General features: G+C 42.7%; 1 protein-coding gene across 6 annotated transcripts in view; it reads left to right on the forward strand.

Annotated features, from left to right (window-relative positions):
- Positions 1-17,453, forward strand: part of LOC133635993 (serine/threonine-protein kinase BRSK2-like) — a 198,491-nt gene that overhangs the window by 100,190 nt on the left and 80,848 nt on the right. The window lies entirely within an intron of this gene.

The following is a 17,453-nucleotide window of genomic DNA, read 5'->3' on the forward strand; positions in this document are numbered from 1 at the left end:
AAAGGGAGAACAGACACATTTTGGCTTAAAAACTAACGATAAAGGTGAAGTTATAACACTGAAACGCCCTCAGGGAGAGGTGCTTTAAGACATGGCTAGCTTGCTAGCGGCTAACGTCCATCCGCCGTCGGCAGTGTTTTAGCGACTTCTAAATCACTAATCCTCGCCTCTATGGCGACAAATAAAGGAAAATTCTTACAAGTATCATCCCTGCAGGACGAGGAATAGCTAAACAAGTTTCACTACACACCATAGGAGGATACAATAGCTCACCGTCGGCACATTGTAAACAAACGCCATTGGTGGATCTATACCTAACATCCACTGTAATGATACCAAGTACAGGAGCGTATCGATACTACTATGATTACATCAATATTTTTTAGCATCCCAAAATATTATTTCATTTTTTTTAAATTTAAATTATATTTATAAACTCAGGAAATATGTCCCTGGACACATGAGGACTTTGAATATGACCAATGTATGATCCTGTAACTACTTGATATCGGATTGATACCTAAATTTGTGGTATCATCCAAAACTAATGTAAAGCATCCAAACAACAGAAGAATAAGTGATTATTACATTTTAACAGAAGTGTAGATAGAACATGTTAAAAGAGAAAGTAAGCAGATATTAACAGAAAATGAACAAGTAGATTAATAATTCATTTTCTACAACTTGTCCTTAATAGTTTTGACAAAATAATAGAATGGAAAATGACACAATATGTTACTGCATATGTCAGCAGCTAAATTAGGAGCCTTTGTTTGCTTACTTTATATATATATATATGAAATATACTGTGTATATTGAAATGTTTATTTATATATTTATGATATATATGTATGCACACACAAATAGATAGCCCGGCCAAGTTCTTTTAACCCAATGTGGGCCCTGAGTCAAAAAGTTTAGGGGCCCTTGACATAGACAGTCAATCACTGCAGAGGGAAACTATTGTCACAAAAAAAGACACATTCCTCTCATGCCTAATTGTTCATTTAAAACTGTCTTACTAATATAATATTCAATCAATCAATGTTTATTTATATAGCCCTAAATCACAAGTGTCTCAAAGGGCTGTACAAGCCACAACGACATCCTCGGTACAGAGCCCACATACGGGCAAGGAAAACTCACCCCAGTGGGACGTCAATGTGAATGACTATGAGAAACCTTGGAGAGGACCGCATATGTGGGTAACCCCCCCCCCTCTAGGGGAGACCGAAAGCAATGGATGTCGAGTGGGTCTGACATAATATTGTGAAAGTCCAACACATCAATATTGTCTATTTAATTGTTATAATATATATTGTAAACAGTGTTACTGGAAAGTTACAATCCTGAATTGACCTTATAAAAGTTCATGTGGAGATCTGACTCTCCTTACAACTCTTTTTATGTCATTAAGTCACACTTTCTATATGGGATTAGTAATTGTTTAGGATGGATTACTGCCTTGCAAAAAGCTGTGCTTCTTATCTGTAATTAACAGAAAAAGTGGAAGAGTTATATCTTGCAGTGTTTCGCATACCATTATATTTGGGAGGTACCCCGCCCAGGCAGAGCGTCAAGTTTTAATTTGATTTCTGCTTTATGCAACAAAGAAGTAATGTATTGATAGTTTCATATATAACAGGTCTATATATGGAAATCCCAAAAAGAGGACACATATATGCGTGCCAAGGCAGTTCCTTTATTAAACAAACAAGATAGTTAAATGCATCTCATTTTCATGGCAACATATCATTTCTGTCTCTATACGGCCACGTTTACAATTTGGAGTAGTGCAGCTATCATTGCTAGCAATGAGGGGCGAGGCGAAATCGCATTGCAGTCTTTCTATATTGTTATAATGTTCTATAATGTTCTTGTTGCTGTCAACTTTTTTAAAATGTTAAATACTAAATGTGTTAACAAAAGCCCATCCATCCATTTCCTACCGCTTGTCCCTTTTGTGGTCGCGTGGGGTGCTGGAGCCTATGTGTTAACAAAAGCTATTTTTTTTATTGTAAAATCTGAATGGTTTCATGAATTTATGTCTGCTGTAAAATAAATGCACTGGTTACTTTCTAAATCCTTGAGACTTAATTGAGCTTTCCCCCCATCAACAGCTTCAATTAAATTGTTCATTTTTATTATTTCATTAACTTTGTTTCCATGACAACTGCACGTTGGCGGTGAAACACGTCTTTGACAATGCAGCAATAATTGTGGTTGAACTTTCCACTCCTCTCTAGCTAAGTGGCGGTTCATTACGGACATTTCTAGAGCATTGTTTAAACTTGCTAAATTGCACAGAAAAAATAGGTACAATATGTAGGCCCTGCTTTTCAACTGAGAATGGAATAAAGCTTTTTTTTTCACATGATAATCACATTTCAGAGCCTAACAATGCAAACAAGTAAAAACAGGATACAAAGAGAAGTTGCACATTGTGCATACAGTATGTGCACACCAAAAGTAGAGGAGCAATCCCACAACAGTTGTTGATGACAGTCAAACGCTAGCGATGTATCATTCTATTGTGTTAGCTTCAAATTGCATGACTTAACTTGCTAACAGTATTTGTGAATAACGTTTTAATGATTTTTTAACACAATGGCGGAGCCTGCTGTCAGCCAACGGAGGGAATATCTTTTTTTAAGGGACTGAAAGGAGCGTTTATATCTATACCCTTGCCTCAATTGTATTTATTTAAGTTTTTAGTGAGTTTAAAAAGGAAAGACTCCGTTTTGCAAATAGGAGGAACATACTGTTTTTTTTCCTGAATGCACTAAGTCTGAATTTTTCTTACCCTGTTAACAGTTAATATTCCTCTCTCTTACGCTTGCTCTCAAGCATAACCAAACTAAATAAAGTAAATGTATTTGGTATACATGAGTACTGCCTAATAAGTTAATTCTGTGTTAGTGCTTCACGATTTTGAGAAAAAAAACTTAATTGCGATTTTTTCGCCCCAAAATTTGATATCGATTTGATTTGCGTTTTAAATAATTTGAAGGAGACCTATGAGGATTTTTATCTTTTCTGAGGTATAATTGTTGTTACAATGTTGGATACTCGTGTTGAACAATGCCAAAGCATTAAATCATAAGGTTTATGCATTTAGGAGAGAGTTTGCACCAGGGGCGTCACTAGCTTTTAAGGACAGGGGGGGCTTAGCCCCCAGGAGATGCACAGGATGCGAGCGAACGTAGCGCACAAGCACAAAACTTCACAAACGGCTAACAAAGACTTAGAAAAGATTCATTGTTATTATTATTATTTCAGTGGGTTTATTTTCAATCTGTGTTCAGTACAACAACAAACATGGGTTTGTACAGTGACATTTTGTTTACAGCATCAACAAGAAACAATTACTTGCATGATCCTTCAAGATACACTGAAACACAATGAAATTCATGGCATTAGCCTAATGCCACGACTTTCGCTGACAATACAATAATTGTTTGTTCCCAAATATTTAGAAATTGCACAGATTACATTTTGGGCACATTTGTGACTAAAATGGTTGTAAATTCAAGCCCTGGAAATATTACTTAATCACTTGAATTAAAGTAATATCTGGATCGGGATAATTTAGTTTATGTATAATCTATTTATATATATATATATATATATATATATATATATATATATATATATATATATATATATATATATATATATATATATATATATATATATATATATATATATATATTATGGCAAGCCGTTAAGGAAATTAAATATATATGGAAGTCTGAATAGCAATGAGAAACTTTTATATATACTGTAAATACGAAAGACTTAGTCTGCTGATCTGAAAAAGAGCCAAAGCTGTCAAAGAGCCAAGGGACCATCTTCAAAGTGCAATGCTGAAACAAATAATGCAAACAATAAAACGTAACTTCGAGGGCTTGAGATTAACGCAGTCCCGTCGTCCCGGGGACGGTAAAAAAAATGCACGGGACTAAATTAAATGCTCCCCGGGACGATGGCTTTCAACCATTTTTTTTCTTTTTCTTTTTATGTATTTATTCATTTTACATTTTATATTAAATGTCTTGGTTTTTCCACCCTCTGAAAATCCTATGAAATGTTTAACAAGCCATCCTATAATAATACAACAGCTATTAATGTAAAAATACAATAAAACAAATATATTTAATAATGTTTTTTTCATTATTTTAACAATAGGCTAATGTATATTACTTTATATAGATTCTACAAGAAACACAAAACTTAAAAACTAAATTAGTTACAATTGCAGACACAAGGTTCTTGTTCTGCAGTGCTGTGTGCTAATGTGTTTCGTACACCTGCAGGACCGCAAGCAAGGTCGCAGAGAAAATGCGGACTGGATTTTGAGTGATGTGGACATTTTCTATATGAACAAGTCCAAGGACCGCAAGCAAGGTCGCAGAGAAAATGCGGACTGGATTTTGAGTGATGTGGGCATTTTCTATATGAACAGGTGGAATGAATTGGATACCGGCGCTCTCTACCTTACACTATGAAGTGAGGGGAAACTGAGTGAATAATGACAGGTTATATTATTATTTATTTAAACTCATATTCGGGCCACTTTATAATGAATATGTTGGCATGTATTTGTAAAAAAAAAAAATGTTTTTTTTTTTTTTTAACACCAAATTATTTAGGGGGGCTTAAGAACATTTTAGGGGGGCTTGAGCCCCCCTAAAATAGGCCTAACAACGCCAATGGTTTGCACACAATTTTGGCTGCCCCTGACCGCGGTGTGGAGCAGTCTGACTTGGTTGTGACGTCTCATTGAGATGGACGTACAAACTGTACTTATTTGGAAATTAAGTATACACTATCAGCCCGAGGGGGAGGAGTTTTTTATGAGACCAGCCGAGTTTTAAGAAACACAAAAAATGGTAGGACAAAGTATAGGGGTGTAACGATTTGTTTTAACGATTCGATTTGATTCAATATTTGTGATTGCCGATACGATTCAGGGACGATCTCACTTTTTTAGAATGATTTGATTCGAAATTACTCACTAACTTTTTAGCAAAAAAGAAAAAATCCACCATTGTAACTGTGAAATAATAAAATACCGGCAATTAGGTATAAATGAGTTATGGATACAAACAAGCAAGTAAACAACAATTAATTGCCAATGCATTCACATTCACAGCTAACAATTTATGTTGAATTAACAAGAGGAAACACTTTATTGCTCACATTTTAAACATACAAGCAGTAACCAACACTTCAACAGTACTGTAGATTTACCTACTAAATAAAGATTTGTCGACAGAGCGATGTTTATATATTTATCTATATATTTATATTTATTTTAGGGGTGTAAAAACGAATTGGTACAAACTGATAACCGATTTTAACTTTAGAGATATGAATACATCGTTTGGCGAGCCTGTGGATTGACCTGATGTAATATGGATTGGTCGATGTCCGGTTGGAAAGTCATGAATTGGTTGATTGTATTATTATTGTATCTATTACAAAATATGGCCGCGCTAATCTTGCGTGACTTCTGTGATGACGTAATACAAGAGTACCGTTGTCGTTTGCGACTGACAAAGACAGAGCAACATGGCAGACAGTAATTCTGATTGACTTACCGAAAATAACCAAGAATCACAGACCAATCCATACATTTTTGTGCCAAAATCTAGCCAACCACGGAAGGCACCACGCAGTGTAAACCAAACAGAAGCAACCTAAGGCGGGTGTTGGCATGTTTTTTATTTCACACAAACCTCAGCGCAGTGGTGTCAACTTGGTGACTTTCTCGCTAAATTTTGTATCTTCCCAACTCTTTTAAGTGACTTTCTTTCTCAAAAGCGACTAGTAACACATTTAGAAACTCTTTTGGTCTGTTTGGAGACATGAAAGGGCGTAATACTCTAGTGTCCTTAATGAACAAGCGGTGCTTCTGTGAGCTTTTCCTCACAGGTGTCCCCTGTCTACTGAATGTCTGCTTTTAGACAAGCTGTGCTGAAAACACATTTTGTTGTATTTTTAATTGCAATAACAATGAAGTCCATTCCATTCTGGTCAAAGCAGAGAGGAGACCCACATCCACTTTGCGCAAAGTTGCCGCTGTTTCTGCCTTGGTTGAGATGTAAATGTTTAATAACTGTCACACTTAAAATAAAAACAAACCTATTGTTCATTTTGAGGAGAAATTCAATGGATTTGGTTCGTTTGTGACTATCACAACCCCTCAGTCTTTTGATCAAGTTTGATACTCGAACATTTAACAATGTAGAACAAAGAAAAATACAACTCAACTAAGAATCAACAGAAAAAAATAGATTTACTTTTCTAATCATAGTTTACATTTATTAACTCACACATATTATGTTATTTTCTTTAAGTTTATGGATTGCAATATCTTGAAGTTGATGGTTCTACTATTTGCTAACAATTACTACAGGAACCACCTGTTGTGTATGTGTCTATTTTAAAAATAAACACATGACATTGTTCTGACATGATACGTTTAATTTAGCGTTTAACAATGCAACGCTTCCATCTGCATAGACTCGCATTGAATCGTATATATTAAGATTAAGATTAAAGATTAAAGTACCAATGATCGTCACACACACACTAGATGTGGTGAAATTTGTCCTCTGCATTTGACCCATCCCCTTGGGGAGCAGTGGGCAGCAGCGGCGCCGCGCCCGGGAATCATTTTGGTGATTTAACCCCCAACTCCATATAAATATATATATACCGAATGCTGCTGAGATAGGCTCCAGCACCCCCCACGACCCCGAAAGGGACAAGCGGTAGAAAATGGATGGATTGATGTATATATGCCGGTTTCATAATACACCTTACGGTGCAACCTGGACACATCATCAGTGATTCTCCCGGGGTCATAGGGTGTTTCGGGTCTTAATCAAACACCCTCTCCCGGGCGACCCAGCCGAGGGTGATCAGTCCCTCGACTTGTGTCCAGGTAGCGCTCCACGCACGCGTCCCCCCTCAGACGGTCTGCCCCGGGGTTGCGCCGGTGGTGCTTGGAGGTTCCAGGCACTGTGGGGAATGTCCGGGCCTGGGTCCTCCTCCGTCTCATCAGGGCCGTACAAGGTACTGGCCCTGTGCGTTGCACCACGGGTTTCCTCAGGCAGCCTATCTTGATCTTATGTTGGGGCGGTATAGCTCGGTTGGTAGAGCGGCCGTGCCAGCAACTTGAGGGTTGCAGGTTCGATCCCCGCTTCCGCCATCCTAGTCACTGCCGTTGTGTCCTTGGGCAAGACACTTTACCCACCTGCTCCCAGTGCCACCCACACTGGTTTGAATGTAACTTAGATATTGGGTTTCACTATGTAAAGCGCTTTGAGTCACTTGAGAAAAAGCGCTATATACCGTAATTTCCGGACTATAAGCCGCTACTTTTTCCCCTCGTTCTGGTCCCTGCGGCTTATACAACGGTGCGGCTTATTTACGGCCTGTTCTTCTCCGACACCGACAAAGAGGATTTCGGTGGTTTTAGAACGCAGGAGGAAGACGATGACACAATGATTAAAGACTGACTTTTCATATACCGGTAGACTGGTTATTTTGATAACGTACAGGCGAGCACTTTGTATTACTTTGCACCGTTGTATTATTTGTACTCTGCACGAATGCTGTTCGCCATGTCAAAGATGTGAAAGTTTGATTGAATGATTGAAAGATTTATTGTTAATAAATGGGACGCTTTGATTGAAAGATTTATTGTTAATAAATGGGACGCTTTGCGTTCCCAAACAGTCATCTCTGTCCTGACAATCCCCTCCGTGTTAGCAGGAACCCCTATATACTATGGTAATTACACATCAAAACCCTGCGGCTTATAGTCGGGTGCGGCTTATATATGGAGCAATCTGTATTTTCCCCTAAATTTAGCTGGTGCGGCTTATAGTCAGGTGCGGCTTATAGTCCGGAAATTACGGTAAATGTAATTCACTTCACTTCACTATGTGTTTTCAGGGTTTTTCGCAGCGTTTTATGGGTGCTCCCTTGCAGGAGCTGCAGCTTGGGATGCTACCCCTCCCTGCCCCGGTTGCCGTCTTTCCGGGCTGTCAACTGTCTCTCCAGTTGTCACCACTCTTTCGAGGTTGTCATCCAGCCTCTTCCTGGAAGTCAATGGCGATGCCATACTGGATCGGTTTCATAATACACCTTACGGTGCAACCTGGACACATCATCAGTGATTCTCCCGGGGTCATAGGGTGTTTCGGGTCTTAATCAAACACCCTCTCCCGGGCGACCCAGCCGAGGGTGATCAGTCCCTCGACTTGTGTCCAGGTAGCGCTCCATGCCACACGTCCCCCCTCAGACGGTCTGCCCCGGGGTTGCGCCGGTGGTGCTTGGAGGTTCCAGGCACTGTGGGGAATGTCCGGGCCTGGGTCCTCCTCCGTCTCATCAGGGCCGTACAAGGTACTGGCCCTGTGCGTTGCACCACGGGTTTCCTCAGGCAGCCTATCTTGATCTTATGTGTCTTCAGGGTTTTTCGCAGCGTTATATGGGTGCTCCCTTGCAGGAGCTGCAGCTTGGGATGCTACCCCTCCCTGCCCCGGTTGCCGTCTTTCCGGGCTGTCAACTGTCTCTCCAGTTGTCACCACTCTTTCGAGGTTGTCATCCAGCCTCTTCCTGGAAGTCAATGGCGATGCCATACTGGATCGGTTTCATAATACACCTTACGGTGCATATATGTATTATGTATATAAGTATATATATACAAATATCTAAACATACACATATATACATATATAAATATGCATATATAGGTATATATGTATATATATACATAAATAAGTATATATGTATATATATATACAAATATATTTATATATATGCTTATATATATACTTATATATATATACAAAATAACACGGTTCAACGTCTTATTGACTGCCTGCACGATATCAAAGCCTGGCTTTCAGCTAACTTCCTGAGCCTAAATGAAGACAAAACAGAAGTTATGTTGGATATGTTGTCGCTCTCCCTCCCCCAACGTTGACCTCGGCACTCTGACCCCATATCTCAGCGACTGTGTCACAAACCTGGGGGTAAAGTTCGACTCAGATTTTAAATTCGAAAAACAAATCAGCAGCGTCGTACAAAAAAGCTTTTATCAATTACGCCAAATAGCGAAAGTGAAACCGCTTCTATCAGGACATGATCTCGAGAAATTAATCCACGCCTTTATCTCGACTCGTTTAGACTACTGCAATGCCTTGTATGTAGGCATTAGCCAGGCCTCCCTCGCCCGCCTGCAGCTCGTGCAGATCTCTGCTGCTCGTCTGCTAACACAGACCCGCAGACGTGAGCACATCACCCCTATATTAGCGTCCCTTCACTGGCTCCCTGTGTGTTACAGAATAAATTTTAAACTCCTTTTATTTGTTTTTAAATGTCTAAACAACCTCGCGCCAACATATCTCTCCGACCTCCTTCAGCCTTACTGCCCCACCCGATCCCTAAGATCAACCGATCAGCTGCTACTGACGGTCCCGGACACAAGGCTGAAGCTTAGAGGTGACAGAGCTTTCGCTGCTGCTGCTCCCAAGCTCTGGAACGACCTACCTCTGAGTGTTAGACAAGCCTCATCTCTTCCTGTTTTTAAATCTCTCTTAAAAACATACTTTTATTCCATGGCTTTTAACACTGAGTGATATCCATCCTGCAATGGCGCCCCATAATACACCTGCTGTTAACCTGTTTTTATGTTTTTATGTTTTTATATTTTATTTATTTATTTTTTATCGTGTTCTGTTTGTGTTGTGTTGTGTTTGCTCGGTTCTCGTATTATTTTTAACCTGCCCATTGTACAGCACTTTGGCTACCCCTGTGGTAAATTTTAAATGTGCTTTATAAATAAAGTTGATTTGATTTGATTTGATTTGATATGTACGTATATAATCAGAATAATCACAGGTTATTATTTGCTTGCATAAATAACATTTGCTGAAGAAAATGCACCAATATTTCACTGTCAGAATGTCATAGAGGAACGTTTTTTAAATGTTTTACTGAACTGAAAAGCATTAATTTGCTCAAAACTTAGTGACAATAAGTACAATAGAAATTAAGTGCATATTTTGAAAGTCTTTGCAGTTTTCAATAATCTTGCAAACAAGATACAGTTACTAATTGAAAATGTAGTAAATGTACTCACAAACAACTTAACATAGTGCACCATTTACTCTTCTTTAGTTTAAACAGTTGTTTAAAAAAACGTGTTCACCTTTTTCAGATGACAATGCTGATCTCTTTTTTTGTTACAGTGCGACCCCAGCTCGTTGCGATTACTTACAGATGTCCAACGTTCTCAAGGAAGTAAAATAAATGAACATTTAGTCTGTAGTTGCATCTTTATGCTCTTGTTTGTGTAGTACAGTTGGTATATCCTTGCTCTAATTATGCCTCCCCCAGGTATTGTACGACAAATCAGCTGTGGTGATGTGAATGACATCTTCTTGCAGAACTTGGTCTTCACAGATGTTAGATGTCATGCAAGCTGTGGCTGTCCGTTTAGCAAAGGCATATGTTTAACTAAACTGTGCTACTTTTGTTAACAACATTGAATCGGTAAACTTTGGCTTCGTTGGAAGAGTGGCCGTGCCAGCAACCTGAGGGTTCCTGGTTCGATCCCTGGCTTCCTAGTCACGTCCGTTGTGTCCCTGAGCAAGACACTTCGCCCTTGCTCCTGATGGGTTGGGGTTAGGGCTTTGCATGGCAGCTCCTGCCATCAGTGTATGTGTGTGTGAATGTGGAAATAGTGTCAAAGCGCTTAGAGTATCTTGAAGGTAGAAAAGCGCCATAAAAGTATAACCCATTTAAAAAAACACAAATATGTGTCTTTAAATATATGGATAATATATCTATAGCTTTTTTATTAGATATTACAAATTACATCATGGCGTCACGTTCACACCCCAACACTGTTTTACCAAACATAATGTTAGGAAACGGTGAGGTGGATCCCAAGGATGCAGAGACGAATTTGTGTTTACAATTGTTCTTCCTTTTATTTGGCGGAAGCACAAGGTAGCAAACAAAGGCGATGGTGGAAAACACAAAACACACCATGTAAAAAAAACTACTAAGAGGAAAATAAACACACAAAACTAAAAGCGCTAGACAAGGCTAGGAAAAATATACTTCATGAAAGAAGTAAATAGACTAGGTCCAAAATAAAACGCTAGACAAGGCTAGGAATAATACGGGCCAACCTGAGATGAAAAGTCTGCGATGAACTAGTGAGTTCTCGTGGCACGACCAACAGGTTGCAAGCAATGGCAAAGTTCCGGCGCTCACCGGTTGTCAGCAGCCTGGTTAAATAAGCTGTTACTAATTACTGTCAGGTGTGTGCTGCTGCCTTGCGTCAGCTGCACTCCATACTGTGAACGAGAGAGAGAGTGAACATGGAGTGCAGACAACAGAAATGAGCAAGGACATTTACAGATTACCACAGTACCCCCCCCTCAACGGACGCCTCCTGGCGGCCTACCTGGCTTGTCTGGGAATCGAACGTAAAATTCCTTGATCAAGTCCTTGTCAATTATAAGCGATCTAGAAATCCATGACCGTTCCTCCGGGCCGTACCCCTCCCAGTCCACCAGGTATTGGAAACCCCTGCCCCTTCTTCTCACATCCAAGATGGTGTTTACTGTATATGCTGGGTGACCCTCAACCAGCCTGGGTGGAGGAGGCGGTACCTCAGGAGGACTGAGCGGGCTGGATGAGACAGGCTTGATGCGGGACACGTGAAAAACAGGATGGCACTTGAGAGATCTAGGGAGATGGAGCTTGACTGCAACACGATTGATGATCTTGGCAATGGGGAATGGTCCAATGAACCTGGGAGCCAGTTTCCTAGATTCGGTGGCCAATGGTAGGTCCCGAGACGATAACCAGACCTTCTGTCCCAACCGGTAGTGTGGGGCTGGTGTGCGATGGCGGTTGGCTAAGAGTTGATTCCTGGCCGATGTTCTTCTTAACGCCGCCCTGGTGTTGCGCCAAGCCTGGTGAGCCCGATGCAGGTGTGCAGTAACTGATGGAACGTCGGCACTGGGTTGGGTAGAAGGAAAAACTGGTGGTTGGAACCCATAGGCGACGTGAAATGGAGACAGGCCGGTGGCGGAGCTAATGAGGGAATTGTGAGCGTATTCGATCCATGGGAGATTCTCAGACCAGGTCGAAGGTTGCTGATGACAAGTGCACCGGATGGCTGCCTCCAAGTCTTGGTTGGTCCGCTCGGTCTGTCCATTGCTCTGAGGGTGGTAGCCGGAGGACAGGCTAGGGGAGGCCCCCAGAGATTTGCAGAATGCCCTCCAGACGGCCGAGGAAAACTGTGGTCCTCTGTCGGATACCACATCAGTGGGGATGCCGTGCAGCCGGAAAGCGTGGAGCACTAATAATTGGGCAGTTTCAAGAGCTGACGGCAGCTTGGAGAGGGCCACGAAGTGGGCCATCTTCGAGAACCGGTCCACAATGGTCAAGACAGTGTCATTACCCTCGGAGGGGGGCAGTCCTGTGACAAAGTCCACAGCTATGTGTGACCACGGGCGGGAGGGGATGGGTAATGGGTGTAACAGTCCTGCTGGAGCCTGGTGGGATGCCTTGTTCCGGGCGCAGATCCGACATGCTGCCACAAACGCCTTCGTATCTGCCAGAATGGATGGCCACCAAAAACGCTGGGAGAGGACAAAACTGGTGCGACGAATACCTGGATGGCAAGCGATCTTCGACCCATGTGCCCAATCCAGAACGCTGGAACGGAGCCGAGGAACCACAAACAACCGACCTGGTGGGCAGCCCCGAGGAGATGTGTCCGACTTCAGGGCCTCCAAGACTTGCCGCTCGATGTCCCACTGGAGTCCCCCAATGACGTGGGTATGGGGAACAATTGGTTCATGTGAAGAATTCTCAAAGGACGAAGAGTAGACACGGGACAGGGCATCGGGCTTCCCATTCTGAGAACCAGGTCGGAACGTGATGATAAAGTTAAAACGGGTCAGAAATAGTTGCCACCTGGCCTGGCGGGGGTTCAGTCTCTGTGCGGTCCTTAAGTAGGACAGGTTCTTGTGGTCTGTGTAGATGATGAATGGTTGCTCCGCCCCTTCCAGCCAATGTCTCCACTCCTGAAGGGCCAAAATGACCGCCAGAAGCTCCCTGTTGCCAATGTCATAATTTCTCTCAGCAGGGGATAGGCGACGAGAGAAGAAAGCACAGGGGTGCAACTTCTGGTCGGTGGTGGATTGCTGGGAGAGTACGGCCCCTACACCTGAATCAGAAGCGTCCACCTCAACAAAAAATTGGAGAGAACGGTCAGGGTAACACAGAACAGGAGCCGAAGTAAACAATCTTTTCAGCCTCAAGAACGCGGAATTGGCTTCGGGTGTCCATTCAAACGGAACCTTAGTAGAGGTTAGCCTCGTAAGTGGCTCAGCGACGCGACTAAAATTACGAATAAATCGCCTATAAAAATTAGAGAAGCCCAAGAATCTCTGAAGGTGCTTCTTGGAAACCGGAGTGGGCCAATCTACTACTGCTTTTACCTTAGCGGGATCCGGTCTGAGTCTACCCTCCTCAATGATAAAACCTAAGAATGGAATGGAGGATGAGTGAAACTCGCATTTTTCTGCCTTGACGAACAGTTTGTTCTCGAGCAATCGTTGAAGGACTAACCGAACCTGCTGCACATGTTCGTCAAATGTTGATGAATAAATTAATATATCGTCCAAGTAAACAAAGAGAAAACGACCTGTCATGTCCCGAAAAATGTCATTAATGAAGGCCTGAAAAACGCCAGGTGCATTAGTAAGTCCAAAAGGCATGACAAGATACTCAAAATGTCCGAGAGGAGTGTTGAATGCGGTCTTCCATTCATCCCCCTCTCGGATGCGAACTAGATGGTAAGCGTTACGTAGATCGAGTTTAGTAAAAAACCTAGCTGATTGTAATGGAGTAAAAGCAGAATCAAGGAGTGGTAGAGGATACTTATTCTTGATAGTAATCTGATTAAGAGTGCGGTAGTCTATACAAGGCCGTAGGGACTTGTCCTTCTTTTCGACAAAAAAAAATCCAGCGGCTACAGGTGCGGTCGAAGGGCGAATGAGGCCGGCAGCTATAGATGTGTTTATGTATTCTTCTAGTGCTTTGAGTTCGGTGTTAGACACCTTGTACAAACGGGTCGATGGTAACGCCGCCCCGGCTAGCAAATCAATGCCACAATCGTAGGGTCGGTGGGGGGGAAGTGAGAGTGCTCTATCCTTGCTAAACACCGCCCTTAAGTCATGGTAGTGCTTGGGCACGTTTGTCAAGTCTATGTTCTCTATAACAGCGGTAGGTGGCGGTGTATGAGATCCTGCTGCGGAACGAAGACAATGTGTGTGGCAGGTTACACTCCAATTAATAATGGCTGAACGAGGCCAGTCTATGTGCGGGTTATGCTTATGTAACCAGGTTAACCCTAGAATGACGGGCGCGGACCGTGATGGCACAACAAGAAAAATTATTTTCTCACAATGATTACCAGACAAGCGCAGGTTGAGTGGGAGTGTCTGGTGGGTTATGCTGGCTAATAGGCGCCCATCAAGAGAATACACCCTCTTGGGCACATACAGTTTGACAACAGGAATCTTATGGAGTCTCATGAACTCAAAATCCAAAAAGTTATCATCTGCTCCTGAGTCAATGAGAGCGCAAATGTCTATTTGTTGGTTAGACCAAGAAAGAGTACCTTTTAGCTGCATTCTGCCTGCGGCCAACGAAGGAGAACGGCGACCTCTGGTGGACGTGTCCTCTGGCGAGTGAGGGCGCACTCGTGGCCGTGCGGCGGGGCGCGGCAGTTCTTTGCAGCGGGAGATGAGATGATCAGCGGCCCCACAGTATAGGCAGAGTTGGAGGCGAACGCGACGTTCCCTCTCGGCGGTGGTGAGTCGGCGGCCTCCCAGTTGCATCGGCTCATCTATCTGCCATGAAGGGGAGGTGTCTTCGAGTTGCTCCGTCTTGCAGATGGCAGGTCTAGCTGGCGCTGATTGGCTGCTAGGTGGGGCTTGTCTCCCTCGTCGATCCCTCCTCTCCTCCAATAGGCGGAAGTCGATTTGCACCGCCAGCTCGATGAGATCATCCAGATTCGTCGGGAGTGACAGCGGGATCATCATGTGACGAATCTCGTCCGCGAGACCCAGGAAGAAAGCGTCCAACAGCGCTGAGGGACCCCAGTCACAATCGGCCGCCATGGTGCGGAACTCGATCGCGTAATCCGCGACCCGTCGTGAACCCTGTTGCAGCCGGAAAAGGGATCTCGCTGCCTCTCTACCTGGGAGTCGTCGTTGGAAGATTTGCTTCAAGGATTTGGAAAAGTTCGCGTATGTGGAGCTGGAGGTGGTCTGGCGGTTCCATTCGGCAGTCGCCCAGGTGCCAGCACGGCCAGACAGGTGAGAGATGACAAACGCTACCTTAGCCCGCTCAGAGGTGAATGCGGAAGCGTTTAGCTCGAAATGAAGTTCACACTGCGTCAGGAATTGTCTTACGTCTTCCCTTTCCCCGGAAAAACGTTCGGGTCGGGATAGCCGTATGTTGCCGGTACTTGCGGGTTGTGTAGGTTGGGTGGATGCCTGGTCAGGCACAGTGATCGAGGTGGGTATGACGGTGGCTAGCAGCATGTTGACTCGCTCCAACATGGCGTCTTGACGCTCCGACATCCCCTGTAGACCTCGGCTCAGGTGGTCGAGCTGGTCCCCCTGCTGGTTGATCCGTTGAGCATGGCCTTGAAATGCTCTTTCCCAGGAGTCTGTCTCTGCGGGTTCCATGGTATGGCCGGAACTTTCTGTTAGGAAACGGTGAGGTGGATCCCAAGGATGCAGAGACGAATTTGTGTTTACAATTGTTCTTCCTTTTATTTGGCGGAAGCACAAGGTAGCAAACAAAGGCGATGGTGGAAAACACAAAACACACCATGTAAAAAAAACTACTAAGAGGAAAATAAACACACAAAACTAAAAGCGCTAGACAAGGCTAGGAAAAATATACTTCATGAAAGAAGTAAATAGACTAGGTCCAAAATAAAACGCTAGACAAGGCTAGGAATAATACGGGCCAACCTGAGATGAAAAGTCTGCGATGAACTAGTGAGTTCTCGTGGCACGACCAACAGGTTGCAAGCAATGGCAAAGTTCCGGCGCTCACCGGTTGTCAGCAGCCTGGTTAAATAAGCTGTTACTAATTACTGTCAGGTGTGTGCTGCTGCCTTGCGTCAGCTGCACTCCATACTGTGAACGAGAGAGAGAGTGAACATGGAGTGCAGACAACAGAAATGAGCAAGGACATTTACAGATTACCACACATAATGAATAATCGTGATTAATAATCATGATTTCAATACTGATAGAAATAATTGTAATTATTATTTTGGCCATAATCGTGCAGTCCTATATGTAAGACTAGATCTCATACATGAACACTATTTTTATCTATCCGGACAAAAAGTGCAGTTATGTTACGTAAGTTGTCGTCTTCCACAATTTTCACATTTATTTTTATTTATATATGGTGTTGTTTTTTTCTGCCATATTACTTTGTTTATAATGCTTGTGTGGGTTTTATATACACATTCAATTTTAAACTTGATGTACATACGTACATTTTTGATGTGTTATTTGTGCTTTTAAAAAAAAAAAAACCTGGTTAAAATATTTCCATATAAGTAGTTTTTGAACATTTTGAGCACATTTAAAAATGCCGCAATAATAATGATAACCGTGATCATTTTGTTCACAATAACCGTGATAAGAAATGTTCATACTGTGACATCCCGAGTTGTGGTGAAATGTGTCTAAATTCAGCTTCCACTTGTCCCCTACATTCAGTGCACATTACAGGGACAGCCACTTGACTGAAGCAATTACGGAATAAAATGGCACAGCGTCTGTTTAAAGTTTGAATTATTCTTTGGAAGCCTTTTTCTAAAATCTATTTAGGGGAATCATTCACTAGCAAATGCTGCTGTAATACCTGTTTGATTACACCGTCCTTAGCCTCTTCGTCGTCCACCCCCGGGCTAAGTTAACAGGCCTTGTACTGCTGTCACCAGAGAAGTTACTTCAGCCAGGTCTGCGGTGAAGTTGGTTTCACGTTGGTGGTTGGCAGTGTTGGGACAAAGTAGCGCGTTACTGTAACGCCGTTATTTTCGGCGGTAACTAGTAGTCTAACGCGTTATTTTTTTATATTCAGTAACTCAGTTACCGTTACTACATGATGCGTTACTGCGTTATTTTACGTTATTTTTTATATAGTATCGGCTAGAAGCTGAGAAGATCTGAGTGTGTTTTATTGGAGAACTGTGGCGCGCTGTGTGTGTGTGGGGCGGGGGGGCTGGGGGGGGGGGGGGGGCGTGTCTGTGTTTACTAACAAGACATCATCGAAGCCGAGTTTCTTAATATGGAGATATTCTCACTACTTTT

Source organism: Entelurus aequoreus, linkage group LG02 (assembly GCF_033978785.1).
Source record: "Entelurus aequoreus isolate RoL-2023_Sb linkage group LG02, RoL_Eaeq_v1.1, whole genome shotgun sequence".
NCBI lineage: Eukaryota > Metazoa > Chordata > Actinopteri > Syngnathiformes > Syngnathidae > Entelurus > Entelurus aequoreus.